Genomic DNA, 12118 nt, shown 5'->3' with positions numbered 1-12118 from the left:
AAACAGCCCTCTTCCTCCCCAGACAACCCCCATGGTCTTCACTGAGGTAAACCCCCTTCCTCCCCAGACAACCCCCATGGTCCTCACTGAGGTAAACAGCCCTCTTCCTCCCCAGACAACCCCCCATGGTAAACAGCCCTCCTCCCCAGACAACCCCCATGGCCCTCATCTGAGGTAAACAGCCCTCTTCCTCCCCAGACAACCCCCCATGGTCCTCACTGAGGTAAACAGCCCTCTTCCTCCCCAGACAACCCCCCATGGTCCTCACTGAGGTAAACAGCCCTCTTCCTCCCCAGACAACCCCCATGGTCCTCACTGAGGTAAACAGCCCTCTTCCTCCCCAGACAACCCCCATGGTCCTCACTGAGGTAAACAGCCCTCTTCCTCCCCAGACAACCCCCATGGTCCTCACTGAGGTAAACAGCCCTCTTCCTCCCCAGACAACCCCCCATGGCCCTAAACATCAGCTGGTGTGTAATCTCTGGTTCTTGGTAAAGGCAGTTGATTCAGCCTCCCTCTGATTAGGGGCAGTTGATTCAGCCTCCCTCTGGTTGGGTAGGTAGGGGCAGTTGATTCAGCCTCCCTCTGTTGGAGGTAGGGACCCCCATGGCCCTAAACATCAGTTGGAGAGGGGGCAGTTGATTCAGCCCCCTCTGTTGGAGGTGGAGGTAGCCTCCCTCTGGGCAGTTGATTCAGCCCCCTCTGTTGGAGGTAGGGGCAGTTGATTCAGCCTCCTCTGTTGGAGGTAGGGGCAGTTGATTCAGCCTTTCTCTGTTGGAGGTAGGGGCAGTTGATTCAGCCTCCCTCTGTTGGAGGTAGGGGCAGTTGATTCAGCCCCCTCTGTTGGAGGTAGGGGCAGTTGATTCAGCCTCCCTCTGTTGGAGGTAGGGGCAGTTGATTCAGCCTCCCTCTGTTGGAGGTAGGGGCAGTTGATTCAGCCTCCAGTTGATTCAGCCCTCTGTTGGAGGTAGGGGCAGTTGATTCAGCCCCCTCTGTTGGAGGTAGGGGCAGTTGATTCAGCCTCAGCCCCTCTGTTGGAGGTAGGGGCAGTTGATTCAGCCTCCCTCTGTTGGAGGTAGGGGCAGTTGATTCAGCCTCCCTCTGTTGGAGGTAGGGGTTGATTCAGCCCCCTTGTTGGATAGGGGCAGTTGATTCAGCCTCCCTCTGTTGGAGGTAGGGGCAGTTGATTCAGCCCCCTCTGTTGGAGGTAGGGGCAGTTGATTCAGGTTGGAGGTAGGGGCAGTTGATTCAGCCTCCTCTGTTGGAGGTAGGGGCAGTTGATTCAGCCTCCCTCTGTTGGAGGTAGGGGCAGTTGATTCAGTTGATTCAGCCTCCCTCTGGAGGTAGGAGTTGATTCAGCCCCCTCTGTTGGAGGTAGGGGCAGTTGATTCAGCCTCCCTCTGTTGGAGGTAGGGGCAGTTGATTCAGCCTCCCTCTGTTGGAGGTAGGGGCAGCCCCCTCTGTTGGAGGTAGGGGCAGTTGATTCAGCCTCCCTCTGTTGGGGGCAGTTGATTCAGCCTCCCTCTGGGAGGTAGGGGCAGTTGATTCAGCCTCCCTCTGTTGGAGGTAGGGGCAGTTGATTCAGCCTCCTCTGTTGGAGGTAGGGGCAGTTGATTCAGCCTCCCTCTGTTGGAGGTAGGGGCAGTTGATTCAGCCTCCCTCTGGAGGTAGGGGCAGTTGATTCAGCCCCCTCTGTTGGAGGGGGGCAGTTGATTCAGCCTCCCTCTGTTGGAGGTAGGGGCAGTTGATTCAGCCCCCTCTGTTGGAGAGAAGGGGCAGAACCAGCCCCCTCTGTTGGATTCAGAAGGTACAAACTCAGCCTCCCGTTGGCAAGAACACAGCCGCTCCTTTTGGCCTATTCACTCAGATCATTGTCTGCAGCCTCCAGCAGCCCACAGTACGTCATCACCCTGTCGCCATAAAACCAGTGGTGGCGCTACAGAGAGATGAGGCTCCAGAGGAATGTGCTGGCGCTGTTAATTAGTGGCAGCTTTTTCATGTTCCCTCTTCTTCCTCCTCTTCCTCTCCCCCTCCCCCAGGCAGAGCAGATGATGGAGGAGTGGAATGAGGATCTGGATGGAATGGAGGGATTCGTGTTGGAGGGGAAGAAGTTTGCTCGTCTGCCGGAGGAGGAGTTTGGACACTTCCACACACAGGACTGCTACGTCTTCCTGTGCAGGTACACACACACACACACACACACACAGACACAGACACAGACACAGACAGACAGACAGACAGACAGACAGACAGACAGACAGACAGACAGACAGACAGACAGACAGACAGACAGACAGACAGACAGACAGACAGAGACTGTAGGTCTGTCTCAGGTCTGTAGGAGGGGGTCTGTCTCAGGACTGGGGTCTGTCTCAGGACAGGACTGGGGGTCTGTCTCAGGACTGTGGGTCTGTCTCAGGACTGTCTGTCTCCAGGACTGGGGGTCTGTCTCAGGACTGGGGGTCTGTCTCAGGACTGTGGGTCTGTCTCAGGACTGTGGGTCTGTCTCAGTGACTGGGGGTCTGTCTCAGGACTGTGGGTCTGTCTCAGGACTGTGGGTCTGTCCCAGGACTGTGGGTCTGTCTCAGGACTGGGGGTCTGTCTCAGGACTGGGGGTCTGTCTCAGGACTGGGGTCTGTCTCAGGACTCTCAGGGGGCAGTCTGTCTCAGGACTGGGGGTCTGTCTCTGGACTGTCGGTCTGTCTCAGGACTGTCGGTCTGTCTCAGGACTCTGTCTCAGGACTGTAGGGTCTGTCTCAGGACTGTGGGTCTGTCTCAGGACTGTCTCAGGACTGTAGGGTCTGTCTCAGGACTGTGGGTCTGTTCACAGGACTGTGGGTCTGTCTCAGGACTGTGGGTCTGTCTCAGGACTGTGGGTCTGTTCAGGACTGTGGGTCTGTCTCAGGACTGTGGGTCTGTCTCAGGACTGTGGGTCTGTCTCAGGACTGTGGGTCTGTCTCAGGACTGTGGGTCTGTCTCACTGGGGGTCTGTCTCAGGACTGGGGGTCTGTCTCAGGACTGTGGGTCTGTCTCAGGACTGGGGTCTGTCTCAGGACTGTGGGTCTGTCTCAGGACTGGGGTCTGTCTCAGGACTGGGGGTCTGTCTCAGGACTGTGGGTCTGTCTCAGGACTGTGGGGTCTGTCTCAGGACTGTGGGTCTGTCTCAGGACTGTGGGTCTGTCTCAGGACTGTAGGTCTGTCTCAGGACTGTGGGTCTGTCTCAGGACTGTGGGTCTGTCTCAGGACTGGGGTCTGTCTCAGGACTGTGGGTCTGTCTCAGGGACTGTGGGTCTGTCTCAGGACTGTGGGTCTGTCTCAGGACTGTAGGTCTGTCTCAGGACTGTGGGTCTGTCTCAGGACTGTGGGTCTGTCTCAGGACTGTGGGTCTGTCTCAGGACTGTGGGTCTGTCTCAGGACTGTGGGTCTCAGGACTGTGGGTCTGTCTCAGGACTGTGGGTCTGTCTCAGGACTGTGGGTCTGTCTCAGGACTGGGGGAGGACTGTGGGTCTGTCTCAGGACTGTGGGTCTGTCTCAGGACTGTAGGACTGTCTGTCTCAGGACTCTGTCAGGACTGTGGGTCTGTCTCAGGACTGTGGGTCTGTCTCAGGACTGGGGGTCTGTCTCAGGACTGTGGGTCTGTCTCAGGACTGTGGGTCTGTCTCAGGACTGTGGGTCTGTCTCAGGACTGTGGGTCTGTCTCAGGACTGGGGGTCTGTCTCAGGACTGTGGGTCTGTCTCAGGACTGTGGGTCTGTCTCAGGACTGTGGAGGTCTGTCTCAGGACTGTAGGGTCTGTCTCAGGACTGTGGGTCTGTCTCAGGACTGTGGGTCTGTCTCAGGACTGTGGGTCTGTCTCAGGACTGGGGTCTGTCTCAGGACTGTAGGGTCTGTCTCTGTCTCAGGACTGTGGGTCTGTCTCAGGACTGTGGGGTCTGTCTCAGGACTGTGGGTCTGTCTCAGGACTGTGGGTCTGTCTCAGGACTGTGGGTCTGTCTCAGGACTGTGGGTCTGTCTCAGGACTGTGGGTCTGTCTCAGGAGGACTGTGGGTCTGTCTCAGGACTGTGGGTCTGTCTCAGGACTGTAGGTCTGTCTCAGGACTGTGGGTCTGTCTCAGGACTGTGGGTCTGTCTCAGGACTGTGGGTCTGTCTCAGGACTGACTGTCTCTCTGTCTCAGGACTGTGGGTCTGTCTCAGGACTGTAGGTCTGTAGGGTCTGTCTCAGGACTGTGGGTCTGTCTCAGGACTGTGGGTCTGTCTCAGGACTGTGGGTCTGTCTCAGGACTGTGGGTCTGTCTCAGGACTGTGGGTCTGTCTCAGGACTGTGGGTCTGTCTCAGGACTGTGGGTCTGTCTCAGGACTGTAGGGTCTGTCTCAGGACTGTGGGTCTGTCTCAGGACTGTGGGTCTGTCTCAGGACTGTGGGTCTGTCTGTCTGTCTCAGGACTGTGGGTCTGTCTCAGGACTGTGGTCTGTCTCAGGACTGTGGGACTGTCTCTGTCTCAGGACTGTGGGTCTGTCTCAGGACTGTGGGTCTGTCTCAGGACTGTGGGTCTGTCTCAGGACTGTGGGTCTGTCTCAGGACTGTGGGTCTGTCTCAGGACTGTAGACTGTGGGTCTGTCTCAGGACTGTGGGTCTGTCTCAGGACTGTAGGTCTGTCTCAGGACTGTGGGTCTGTCTCAGGACTGGGGGGACTGTGGGTCTGTCTCAGGACTGTGGGTCTGTCTCAGGACTGTGGGTCTGTCTCAGGACTGTGGGTCTGTCTCAGGACTGTGGGTCTGTCTCAGGACTGTCTCAGGGGGGTCTGTCTCAGGACTGTGGGTCTGTCTCTCTGTGGGTCTGTCTCAGGACTGTGGGTCTGTCTCAGGGACTGTGGGTCTGTCTCAGGACTGTGGGTCTGTCTGGGTCTGTCTCAGGACTGTGGTCTCAGGACTGGGGTCTGTCTCAGGACTGTGGGTCTGTCTCAGGACTGTGGGTCTGTCTCAGGACTGTGGGTCTGTCTCAGGACTGTGGGTCTGTCTCAGGACTGTGGGTCTGTCTCAGGACTGTAGGGTCTGTCTCAGGACTGTGGGTCTGTCTCAGGACTGTGGGTCTGTCTCAGGACTGTGGGTCTGTCTCAGGACTGTGGGTCTGTCTCAGGACTGTGGGTCTGTCTCAGGACTGTGGGTCTGTCTCAGGACTGTGGGTCTGTCTCAGGACTGTGGGTCTGTCTCAGGACTGTAGGACTGTGGGTCTGTCTCAGGACTGTGGGTCTGGACTCTCAGGACTGTTGGTCTGTCTGGGACTGTAGGGTCTGTCTCAGGACTGTGGGTCTGTCTCAGGACTGGGTCTGGGGTCTGTCTCAGTGACTGTGGGTCTGTCTCAGGACTGTCTCAGGACTGTGGGTCTGTCTCAGGACTGTGGGTCTGTCTCAGGACTGTGGGTCTGTCTCAGGACTGTGGGTCTGTCTCAGGACTGTGGGTCTGTCTCAGGACTGTGGGTCTGTCTCAGGACTGTGGGTCTGTCTCAGGACTGTGGGTCTGTCTCAGGACTGTGGGTCTGTCTCAGGACTGTGGGTCTGTCTCAGGACTGTAGGGTCTGTCTCAGGACTGGGGGTCTGTCTCAGGACTGTGGGTCTGTCTCAGGACTGGGGGTCTGTCTCAGGACTGTGGGTCTGTCTCAGGACTGTGGGTCTGTCTCAGGACTGTGGGTCTGTCTCAGGACTGTGGGTCTGTCTCAGGACTGTGGGTCTGTCTCAGGACTGTGGGTCTGTCTCAGGACTGTGGGTCTGTCTCAGGACTGTGGGTCTGTCTCAGGACTGTGGGTCTGTCTCAGGACTGTGGGTCTGTCTCAGGACTGTGGGTCTGTCTCAGGACTGTGGGTCTGTCTCAGGACTGTGGGTCTGTCTCAGGACTGGGGTCTGTCTCAGGACTGGGGTCTGTCTCAGGACTGTGGGTCTGTCTCAGGACTGTGGGTCTGTCTCAGGACTGTGGGTCTGTCTCAGGACTGTGGTCTGTCTCTGTCTGTGGGTCTGTCTCAGGACTGTAGGGTCTGTCTCAGGACTGTGGGTCTGTCTCAGGACTGTGGGTCTGTCTCAGGACTGTGGGGTCTGTCTCAGGACTGTGGGTCTGTCTCAGGACTGTGGGTCTGTCTCAGGACTGTAGGTCTGTCTCAGGACTGTGGGTCTGTCTCAGGACTGACTGTGGGTCTGTCTCAGGACTGTAGGGTCTGTCTCAGGACTGTGGGTCTGTCTCAGGACTGGGGGTCTGTCTCAGGACTGTGGGTCTGTCTCAGGACTGTAGGGGTCTGTCTCAGGACTGTAGGGTCTGTCTCAGGACTGTGGGTCTGTCTCAGGACTGTGGGTCTGTCTCAGGACTGTGGGTCTGTCTCAGGACTGGGGGGTCTGTCTCACTGGGGTCTGTCTCAGGACTGTAGGGTCTGTCTCAGGACTGTGGGTCTGTCTCAGGACTGGGGTCTGTCTCAGGACTGGGGTCTGTCTCAGGACTGTGGGTCTGTCTCAGGACTGTGGGTCTGTCTAGGACTGTGGGTCTGTCTCAGGACTGTGGGTCTGTCTCAGGACTGTGGGTCTGTCTCAGGACTGTAGGACTCAGGACTGGGTCTGTCTCAGGACTGTGGGTCTGTCTCAGGACTGTAGGGTCTGGGTCTGTCAGGACTGTGGGTCTGTCTCAGGACTGGGGAGGACTGTAGGGTCTGTCTCAGGACTGTGGGTCTGTCTCAGGACTGTGGGTCTGTCTCAGGACTGTAGGGTCTGTCTCAGGACTGTGGGTCTGTCTCAGGACTGGGGGAGGACTGTAGGGTCTGTCTCAGGACTGTGGGTCTGGACTGGGGGGACTGTGGGTCTGTCTCAGGACTGTGGGTCTGTCTCAGGACTGTAGGGTCTGTCTCAGGACTGGGTCTGGGTCTGGACTGTGGGTCTGTCTCAGGACTGTGGGTCTGTCTCAGGACTGTGGGTCTGTCTGGGGTCTGTCTCACAGGACTGTGGGTCTGTCTCAGGACTGTGGGTCTGTCTCAGGACTGTAGGGTCTGTCTCAGGACTGGGGGAGGACTGTGGGTCTGTCTCAGGACTGTGGGTCTGTCTCAGGGGGACTGTGGGTCTGTCTCAGGACTGTAGGTCTGTCTCAGGACTGGGGGTCTGTCTCAGGACTGTGGGTCTGTCTCAGGACTGTAGGGTCTGTCTCAGGACTGTGGGTCTGTCTCAGGACTGTGGGTCTGTCTCAGGACTGTGGGTCTGTCTCAGGACTGTGGGTCTGTCTCAGGACTGTGGGTCTGTCTCAGGACTGTGGGTCTGTCTCAGGACTGGGGTCTGTCTCAGGACTGGGGGTCTGTCTCAGGACTGTGGGTCTGTCTCAGGACTGTGGGTCTGTCTCAGGACTGTGGGTCTGTCTCAGGACTGTGGGTCTGTCTCAGGACTGGGGTCTGTCTCAGGACTGTGGGTCTCAGGACTGTGGGTCTGTCTCAGGACTGTAGGTCTGTCTCAGGACTGTGGGGTCTGTCTCAGGACTGTGGGTCTGGAGGACTGGGTCTGTCTCAGGACTGTGGGTCTGTCTCTAGGACTGTGGGTCTGTCTCAGGACTGTGGGTCTGTCTCAGGACTGTGGGTCTGTCTCAGGACTGTGGGGGGTCTGTCTCAGGACTGTGGGTCTGTCTCAGGACTGTGGGTCTGTCTCAGGACTGTGGGTCTGTCTCAGGACTGTGGGTCTGTCTCAGGACTGTGGGTCTGTCTCAGGACTGTGGGTCTGTCTCAGGACTGTGGGTCTGTCTCAGGACTGTGGGTCTGTCTCAGGACTGTGGGTCTGTCTCAGGACTGTGGGTCTGTCTCAGGACTGTGGGTCTGTCTCAGGACTGTGGGTCTGTCTCAGGGCTGTAGGAGGACTGTCGGTCTGTCTCAGGACTGGGGGTCTGTCTCAGGACTGTGGGTCTGTCTCAGGACTGTGGGTCTGTCTCAGGACTGTGGGTCTGTCTCAGGACTGTGGGTCTGTCTCAGGACTGTGGGTCTGTCTCAGGACTGTAGGTCTGTCTCAGGACTGTAGGGTCTGTCTCAGGACTGTGTGGGTCTGTCTCAGGACTGTGGGTCTGTCTCAGGACTGGGGAGGACTGTAGGTCTGTCTCAGGACTGTGGGTCTGTCTCAGGACTGGGGAGTGGGTCTGTCTCAGGACTGTGGGTCTGTCTCAGGACTGTAGGAGGACTGTGGGTCTGTCTCAGGACTGGGGGTCTGTCTCAGGACTGGGGTCTGTCTGTCTGTCTCACAGGACAGTGGGTCTGTCTCAGGACTGGGGTCTGTCTCAGGACTGGGGTCTGTCTCAGGACTGGGGTCTGTCTCAGGACTGTGGGTCTGTCTCAGGACTGTGGGTCTGTCTCAGGACTGTGGGTCTGTCTCAGGACTGTAGGGTCTGTCTCAGGACTGTGGGTCTGTCTGTCTCAGGACTGTGGGTCTGTCTCAGGACTGTGGGTCTGTCTCAGGACTGTGGGTCTGTCTCAGGACTGTGGGTCTGTCTCTCAGGACTGGGAAACTGTCTCCAGGACTGTATGTCTTAGTCTCAGGACTGTGGGTCTGTCTCAGGACTGAGGTCTGTCTCAGGACTGTGGGTCTGTCTCAGGACTCTCAGGACTGTATGTCTGTCAAACAGGACTGTGGGTCTGTCTCAGGACTGGGGGTCTGTCACAGGACTGGGGGTCTGTCTCAGGACTGGGGGTCTGACTCAGGACTGTGGGTCTGTCTCAGGACTGTGGGTCTGTCTCAGGACTGTGGGTCTGTCTCAGGACTGTGGGTCTGTCTCAGGACTGGGGGTCTGTCTCAGGACTGTAGGGTCTGTCTCAGGACTGTGGGTCTGTCTGAAGGAAATGTTGGGGTCTAATCTCAGGACTGTTGTCTGTCACACAGACACACACAGACAAACACACAGGACATTGGGTGCCAGTAGAATACACATGAGGACAAGGACAAGGAGAAGAAGGGAGAGGCACGGCCACCACAGAGGAGACAAGAGGAAGAGGACAGACACAAGACAGACCAGTGTGTTGTGTCAACTGGCAGGACAGGCCCAGCATGGGCTGGCTGTCCTTCTCTGGCAGAAGACTGTTGAGAATCTCTTCCTGGGAAACTGGAGGGTACACACACACACTGGGGGTCACACACACACACACACACAGACACAGTGACACACACACCACACACACACACACCACACACACACAGACACAGACACACAGTGGGACTGTATCCTAGTCCACACACACACAGTTTACACAGACACTCTGGACACAGACACACAGACAGACACAGACACACACAGACACACACACACACACACAGGTCAGACACACACACAGACACCTCTACACACACACACAGACACAGACACATCCCACACACACACACACATGTTTACACACACACACACACACAGGACAGACACAGACACAGACACAGACTCACACACACCACACACACACAGACACACACACACACACACAGACAGGGACTAGACATCCACTTCCCAGAAACTGACACACACACAGGTGTAGGTTCCACACACACACACACAGACAGACAGACACACACCACACACACACACACACACACAGACACACAGTAGGACTAGACATCCCTCGTCCCTGGGAAACTAGAGGTTTTAATGTTTAGTACGGTCGGTACCTGATCTGTTCTCTGTAGGACTGGCAGCAGGAGGAACCTCAAGTTCCTGTCTGTCTCATCGACTGGGAGAAAACAGAAGATCCAGCCCAGCCCTCCCAGGACCACATGTAGGGCGCTCTGTACCAGGGCAGCTGTCTACCCTCTGCATGCAGGAGGAATTCCCCAGGTTTCACGCCCCTCTACCACATACGCACCAATGGACTGTACCCAGGTACTGCCCTCTACCACAGGACTGGCAGCGCTCTTGTCTTGGTACACGCCCTACCTGCATCTGGCTTTGAGGCAGCCTTTAGTACCATGCAGGACACCTTCTCATGATTGCACTAATGTTTGGGTCTGTAGTGGATTCAAACCCTCTTTAAGGACCAATGGCAGGGCCCTGTACCAGGTACACACCCCCTGAACCACATAGTCTGTCTGGCAGGACTGTGGGTCTGTCCCAGACAACCCACATAGCACCAACTTTCTCCTCCCTCTGTGGGGTCCTCTCTTGGACTCCTGAGGTCCTCTCCCTCTCTCCTCCCCAGACCTTCTCCCCTCCTCTCACTCCTCTCCCCTCTCCCTCTCTCCCTCTCCTCATCTCCTCTCTCCTCCCCTCTTCCCCTGTCCTTCTCTCCTCTCCCCTGGCCCTCCCTGAGGTAAACAGGACTCTTCCTCTCCCTCTCCTCCCTTCTCTCCTCTCCCTCCTCTCCTCTCCCTCCTCTCCCTCCTCTCCAGGACTCCTCTCCCCTCTCCTCTCTCCAGGACCTCTTCCTCTCTCCCCTCTCTCCTGAACTCAGAGTCTCTGCTTCATCCTCAAGGTCTTCCTCCCCAGGACTGACCTCTGGTCCTCACTCTCCTAACACAGGACTCTTCCTCTGAAAGACTGTGGGTCTGTCAGAACTCTCACTGAGGTAAACAGGACTGTCTTCCTCCCCAGGACCTCTCCCCTAGTCTCCTCTCAGGACTGTGGGTTGTCTCCTCTCTCCCTTCTCTCCTCTCCCCTCAACCCTTCTGGCCTAAACCCTTCTCCTGGTCCCCTCTCTCTCCTCTCTCTTGTTGATCTCCTCTCTCCTCTCTTTGGAGGAAGACAGTCATGAACTGTCTCTTGGGGTCCTCTCCAGGGCTGTGGGTTGCTTTCCCTCCTCTCCCCCTTGCTCTCTTGTCTCTTCCCTCTCCCCTCTCTCCTCTCTCCCCTCTCTCTGTCTCTCCTCTCTCCTCTCTCCTCTCCCTCTCTCTCTGGGTCTCCCTCTCTTCTCTCCTGTGGGCTCTGTCTCAGGACTGTTCTCCTCTCCTCTCTCCTGATTCTCCTCTCCCCTCTCCTCTCTCCCTCTCCTTCTCTCCTCTCTCCCTTCTCCTCTCCCCTCTCCCTTCTCTCCCTCTCCCTTCTCCCTTCTCCTGTCCTCTCTCCTCTCTTGTTTCCTGTCTCCTCTCTCCCCTCTCTGTCTCCTCCTCTCTTGCTTTCCTCTCTCCTCTCCTCTCTTGTTTCCTCTCTCCTCTCCCTCTCTCTTGCTTTCCTCTCCCTCTCCCCTGTCTCCCTCTCCCCTCTCCTTCTCCCCTCTCTCCTCTAGGGGCAGTTGATCTCCTCTCTCCTCTCCCTCTCCTCTCTCTCTCCTTGATCTCCCTCTCCCTCTCTCCTCTCCTCCTCTCCTCCTCCTCTCTCCTCTCCCTCCTCTCCTCTCTGTTCCTCTCCTCTCTCTGTCTCTCCTCCCTCTCTCCTCTGGTCTCCTCCCCTGTCTCCTCTCCCCTCTCTCCTCTCCCTCTCTCTTCTCCCTTCTCCTTCTCCCCTTCTCTCTCTCTCTCCCTCTCTCCTCTCCCTTCTCTCCTCTCCCTTCTCCCCTCTCCCTTCTCTCCTCTCTCTCCTCTCTCCAGGACCATCCAGATAGGAACGGACTCCAGTAACCTGAACTCAGAGTTCTGCTTCATCCTCAAGGTCAGTTATATACCTGAGACACACTGACCTCTGACCTCGATAACACAGGACATATCACACTGAAAGAAACCTTTAACCTGTCAGAACTTTAATTGAGTGTAAAATGTAAGTAGCTTAATTGTGTGTGTGTGTGTGTGTGTGTGTGTGTGTGTGTGTGTGTGTGTGTGTGTGTGTGTGTGTGTGTGTGTGTGTAGGTGCCGTTTGAGAGCACAGACAACCAGGGGATAGTGTATACCTGGGTGGGCCGGGCTGCTGATCCTGATGAGGCCAAACTGGCGGAAGACATCATGAACTGTATGTTTGATGACACCTACAGCAAACAGGTACGTCTGGCTGTTACACCTGTCTGTCTGTTATACCTGTCTGTCTGTTATACCTGTCTGTCTGTTATACCTGTCTGTCTGTTATACCTGGCTGTCTGTTACACCTGTCTGTCTGTTACACCTGGCTGTCTGTTACACCTGTCTGTCTGTTACACCTGTCTGTTATACCTGTCTGTCTGTTACACCTGTCTGTCTGTTACACCTGTCTGTTATACCTGTCTGTCTGTTATA

The 12118-nt window shown here is 56.6% G+C and overlaps 1 pseudogene; it reads left to right on the top strand.

Annotated features, from left to right (window-relative positions):
- LOC127928998 (protein flightless-1 homolog) overlaps window positions 1-12118 on the top strand; it is a 118665-nt pseudogene that overhangs the window by 80784 nt on the left and 25763 nt on the right.

Source organism: Oncorhynchus keta, unplaced genomic scaffold, assembly GCF_023373465.1.
Source record: "Oncorhynchus keta strain PuntledgeMale-10-30-2019 unplaced genomic scaffold, Oket_V2 Un_scaffold_5251_pilon_pilon, whole genome shotgun sequence".
Classification (NCBI taxonomy): domain Eukaryota; kingdom Metazoa; phylum Chordata; class Actinopteri; order Salmoniformes; family Salmonidae; genus Oncorhynchus; species Oncorhynchus keta.
This window is presented reverse-complemented; position numbering and strand designations above follow the sequence as displayed.